We start from the raw sequence: 6,102 nt of genomic DNA, 5'->3' as shown, positions 1-6,102 counted from the left end.
AGAAGAAGTGAAGATCCTCTATCTGTCTCACTTAAAACTCTTCAACTGATTGATTGGATTAAATCTAGCCAACTGCATTCTCTCATTGTGGAAGACAAGCCCTTTGTTGAAGTCACCAGTCACAGCTGCAGCCAACTGACTGATGATTTGGCCAAGTTAACACATGAACCTAACCATCACAGTCCACCTCCACCAACTTGGCAGTTATACACATCACCTAAAACCATAATTTATCTCTAAGTAGAGAACAATAACAGACATATATTTTGCCTAACACTACTCCACTGCACAGTGTACAACTGGAAATGCATGAAGTTTCCCAGAATAGGGTGCAAGTCCTTGGGTGACATTAACTCTTAAAATTGATTTCCTTTAGCTTAAATACAGCAAAATGAACAATACAGCTAATGCCATATGATAAGGGGATAAGACAGAGAAGAAAGCAAAGATATTTGCTTTACAGACAAATACAAACATAATCATAGCAAAAGAAGGAGGAACTATTCATGCCATCATAGTCCTCATTTCTGTAACTGGTCACATGGCTGTAGTTCATATTTATCATTACCTCTTCCACTACCCATTCCATGTTCCCTCTACCCTCAGCAAACACTTCAGCTGGCCATGGTTCTTTGCCTGGTGGGGTGACCCAAACCTTCATTCCTGAAGTTTCTTGGCCATTGGTAGTCCTGTCTGGATTGTGTTGTTGCAGGTTTCCATTGACTTTAATCACAGGGCATGGTTGTACTAAGAGACACCTTAGGTGATCTCCTGTATTCCAGGAAAACTCTTCTTTACTTCCATTGTGTACTTGCAGTGCTATTTCTTCTTGATAGTCAGGATCAATCACCCCAGCCAGTACAGTAACCCCCTTCCTTGCCTATTGATTCAGAGGCACAAGAAGCCCAAGGTGTCCAGGTTGCAGTTCAATGGGATTATTGTTGTGTTTCCTGGTGGAAGCACTCTTCCTTTTGGAACAAAGACTTGTAGATCAGCAGAGCATAAGCTTGCAGAGACAGGAAGCAAAAATTTACCTAGTGGATCACTAGGAGTGATAGTGAGTGGTGCCACTTCTGTTTCCACCCCTTGATTCCTGGACCCATGAATCCTGGCTTTGGGGGAAACAACAGCATAGAGTGGATGCTGATTCTGAGCATACACAGCCTCCTAGAGAACATTGCCCTAGCCCTGCAGGATATTGCCACCTACTTGGCACTGTAATTGAGTCTTCAATGGGCCATTCCACTGTTCTATCAACCCAGCTGCCTCTGGATAATGGGGAACACAGTAAGGCCAGAGAATTTCATGAGCATGTGCTCATTCCCTCACTTCATTTGCTGTGAAGTGGGTTCCTTGGTCAGAAGCAATGCTATGTGGAATACCATGATGGCGGATGAGGCATTCTCTAAGTCCACAGATAGTAGTTTTGGCAGAAGCATATTGTGCAGGGAAGGCAAACCCATATCCAGAGTATGTGTTCATTCCAGTAAGAATAAATCACTGCCCCTTCCATGATGGAAGTGGTCCAATGTAATCAACCTGCCACCAGGTAGCAGGCTGATCACCTCAGGGAATGGTGCCATATCAGGGACTGACTGTGGGTCTCTGCTGCTGGCAGATTGGGCACTCAGTAGTGGCTGTGGCCAGGTCAGCCTTCCTGAGTGGGAGTCCATGTTGCTGAGCCCATACATAACCTCCATCCCTACCAAAATGACCACTTTGTTCATGAGCCCATTGGTCAATGACAGGAGTTTCTGGAGAAAGAGGCTGATTGGTATCCAACAAATGGGTCATTTTATCCACTTGGTTGTTAAAACCTTCTTCTGCTGAAGTCACCCTCTGATGAGCAATCACATGGGACACAATATCTTCATGGTTTTTGCCCACTCAGAAAGGTCTATCCATATAACCCTTCCCCAGACTTCTTTGTCACCAATCTTCCAGTCATGTTCCTTCCAAGTCCCTGAACATCCAGCCAAACCATTAACAACACTCATGAATCAGTATACAAATGCACCTCTGGCCAGTTCTCCTTCTAAGCAAAGTGAACAACCAGGTGCACTGCTTGAAGTTCTGCCCACTGGGAGGATTTTCCCTCACCACTGTCCTTTAGGGACATCCCAGAAAGGGGCTGCAGTGCTGCAGCTGTCCACTTTTGGGTGGTGCCTGCATAGCATGCAGAACCATCTGTAAACCAGGCCTGAGTTTTCTCTTCCTCAGTCAACTGATTCTAAGGAACTCCCCAAGATGCCATAGCTATGGGCTGGGAAAGAGAAGGTAAGGTGAAAGGAGTGAGGGCCATGGGCATTTGGGCAACTTCCTCATGTAACTCGTGCCTTCAGGACCTGATCAAGGTCTATCTCATATATACCATTTCCATTTTATGATGGAGTGCTGCTGTGCATGCCCAACTTTATGGCTTGGCAGGTTGGACAACAACCAGCTCATGATAGGTAACTCAGGTCTTATGGTAACTTGGTGGCCCATGGTCAAGCATTCTGTCTCTACTAAGCCCCAGCAGCAGGCCAACAGCTGTTTCTCAAATGGAGAGTAGTTATCTGCAGAGGATGGTAAAGCTTTACTCCAAAATCCTAAGGGCCCGCATTGTGATTCTCCTATAGGAGCCTGCCAAAGTCTCCAAACAGCATCTCTATTGGCCACTGAAACTTCCAGCACCATTGGGTCAACTGGATCATATCGTCCACGTGGCAGAGCAGCATTCACAGCAACCTGGACCAGTTGCAGAGCCTCACCTTGTTCTGGTCCCCACTCAAAACTAGAAGGTTTTCTGTTCACTTGGTAAATGGGACAGAGTAGCACACCCAAATGAGGAATAAGTTTCTCCAAAATCCAAAGAGGCCAACTAAGCATTGTGCCTCTTTTTTGGTCATAGGAGGGGCCAGATGCAAAAGCTTATCCTTCCCTTTAGAAGAGATATCTCAACAATCCCCACACCACTGGACACCTAGAAATTTTACTGAGGTGGAAGGCCCCTGTATTTTTGTTGGATTTATCTCCCACCTTCTGCCATGCAAATACCTTACCAACAAATCTAGAGTAGTTGCTGCTTCTTGCTCACTAGATCCAATCAACATGATATCATCAATGTAATGGACCAGTGTGAAGTCTTGTGGGAGGGAGAAACAATCAAGATCCCTGCAGACAATATTATGGCATAGGGCTGGAGAGTTGATATAACCCTGAGGTAGCACAGTGAATGTAAACTGCTGGCATTGCCAGCTGAATGCAAACTGTTTCTCATGGTCCCTACTAACAGCTATTGAGATAAAAGCATTTGCCAGATCAATAGCTGCATACCGGGTTCCAGGGAATGTGTTGATTTAAGCAATGATACCATATCTGGAACAGCAGCTACAATTGGAGTCACCACCTGACTAAGCTTACAATAATCCACTGTCATCCTCCAAGACCATCTGTTTTCTGCACAGGCCAAATAGGAATGGGGATGTGGTGGGAATCACCACCCCTGCATCCTTGAAGTCCTTAAGAGTGGCATTAATCTGTACAATCCCTCCAGGAATCCAGAATTGCTTCTGGTTTACTATTTTGCTAGGCAGGGGCAGTTCTAGTGGCTTCCACATGGCCTTTTCCACCATAATAGGCCTCACACCACAAGGCAGGGAACCAATGTGACAATTCTGCCAGTTGCTGAGTATTTCTATTCCAACTATGCATTCTGGCACTGGGGAAATAACCACAGAATGGGTCTGGGGACACACTCAACCCACTGTGAGACAGACCTGAACTAAGACTCCATCAAGCACCTGACCTCCATAAGCCCCAACTCTGACTGGTGGACCAGAGTGATATTTTGGGTCTCCTGGAATTAATGTCATTTCTGAACCATTGACTAACAATCCATGAAATATCTGATCATTTCCTTTTCCCCAATGCACAGTTACCCTGGTAAAAGGCTGTAGGTCCCCCTGGGGAAGGCTGGGAGGAAGGTTAACAGTATAAATTTTTGGCAGTGAAATAAGCTCCTTCCCCAAGGGTACCTGGCCTTCCCTTCATTCAAGGTGCACTGGATCTGTAAACTGTCTCAAGTCTGGGAATTGATTAAGGGGCTATGACTCTCTGCTTTTGTAATTCAAGGGAGACTTTTGTTCACTTGATCTAGAATTCTTCTGCCTATATAGTTCAAACAAGAATTTAGTTGATTGTCCATCTATTTCACTACTTGGTACTCCATGATCTACTAGCCAACACCATAAGTCTCTGTGAGTCAAATTTTGATTGCTGCTTTGAGCCTGCTGCTTTGATTGCTGCTTCCATTATGGTAGCCCTGCCCACCTTGTCTCTGGTGATTTACTGCAGACACTTGGCTTCTCCTGGCTCAGGATCTAATTATCCCCATTGTGTTTAAAGATTCCAGCTCAGTGACAGCAGTTCCTACAGTAATATCTGACCTACAGAGAAGGGCAACTACAGAGCTCTTCAGGGATGATGGACTAGTCTCACAAATTTATTCCTTACCGTCCTGGTAAAAGGTGTGTCCTCTGGACATTCCAGGGTGAACAGGTCTTCCATGATAAATCCACTCTAAATTTCCAATCTCTCTAAGCCTTTGAATCCCCTCCTCTACATTATACCAGGGTGGTTCAGGTATTTCAACCTCTGGTAATGCCAGCTACCTTTTGATCCATGTTTCAGCCAACCACCCAAACTGTTAACAACCTTTCTAATCTGTCAAGCTACAACACTGAATGCAGAATCTCTGCTTAGTGGGCCCATATCAGTAAATTCAGCCTGATCCAATCTTATATTCCTTCCACCAATACTCCACACCCTTAATATTCATTCCCACACATATTCCCTTGGTTTCTGTCTGTATAAATTGGAAAACTCATACAGTTCTTTTGGAGTATAGCAAATTCCTCATGGGTCACACTTTGTATCTCACCCTTCAGGGCCTGTTGGGACTTTAGTCGATTTATAGGTCTCAAAGCAAAGACTGGTTGTGGGGGTGGGTCATGAAAAGAATTAGAATTATCCCTCAAGCCATCTGCCTCAGGACATTCTGTTGAATTTTCATCTCTTAAAACAGCATTAATCTCTCCAGACAGAGGAGTGAGGGCTGCTTCCTCAGGGGAGGTGATTATAGGATTAGCAAGCACTGAAGGTTTAATCTCTTTAGGTGGGGGTTGGATGGCAGGCTCCTTAAGGCAGATTGGAGATGGGGAAGCTGTTTCCTCAGTACTGCCCTCTACAGGTAAATCTAACAACGACTCAGCAGAATCCAAGGTTCCAATATCCTTACTGCCAATATTATCAATCCATATGTCTCCATCCCAAGTTTGGGATCCCATTCTTTTCCAATCAATGCCTTTACTTTAACAGCAGACACCCTGAGAGGTTGAGATTTTAGTTTATGTTGTAAATCTGCTACTTGCACAACAAGAGTCTGCATCTGGTTTTCAGAAATCTCAAGCCTGCAGCCACAGGAAATAATATTTTCTTTCAGGGTGCACATAGAAACCTTTATACCTGTCATGTGGCATTTAAGTTTTAAATTTGAAGCCTTTAGCTCATCCCTTTCTCTTATAACTTTATCCAACGTATCTAAGTGCAGCCCACAGACATCATTATACCTCTTAATTCTGCAAAACTCTGTGAAGGTGTCAAAAACACTGTCACCCAGAGCCTTGTTTTGTATAAGAGTATGACTGGGAGGATCAAACAGTGCTATTTTGTGTATCTCCTTTGCTAACCCATGCTATGGACTGTCAGTGCCCTCTTGATTATTGGAAATGGAGTCATTAGTGCCTTTGAATCTAACCAGAGTAGAAAACAAATTGTAAAAGCTTATTTTAAGATTCTGTTTCTCAACAACCACTCCTAGTACCAAGTTGCATTAGTTAGGTTTCTCTAGGGAAATAGAATCAATGAGTGATATCTATGAATATAACATTTATAAAAGTGTCTCATGCAAATGTGGGTATGCATGATTCTAAATTCTGTAGGGCAGGAAGCAAACTGGCAACTCCAATGAAGATGTTCAATGAACTCCTCAGGAAACAAAGTGGCAAATTTGACAAACTCCTCAGGAAATTCTTTGCTGGTCAGCCAAAGAAGAAGTGA

The 6,102-nt window shown here is 44.0% G+C and overlaps 1 pseudogene; it reads right to left on the bottom strand.

Annotated features, from left to right (window-relative positions):
* Positions 1-574: 574 nt before the first annotated feature.
* Positions 575-4,025, bottom strand: LOC119529834 (annotated as a pseudogene).
* Between the last annotated feature and the right edge of the window lie 2,077 nt (positions 4,026-6,102).

This window comes from Choloepus didactylus, chromosome 3 (genome assembly GCF_015220235.1).
Source record: "Choloepus didactylus isolate mChoDid1 chromosome 3, mChoDid1.pri, whole genome shotgun sequence".
NCBI lineage: Eukaryota > Metazoa > Chordata > Mammalia > Pilosa > Megalonychidae > Choloepus > Choloepus didactylus.
Note: the sequence above shows the minus strand (reverse complement) of the source record. Positions and strands in the feature narration are given on the sequence as shown.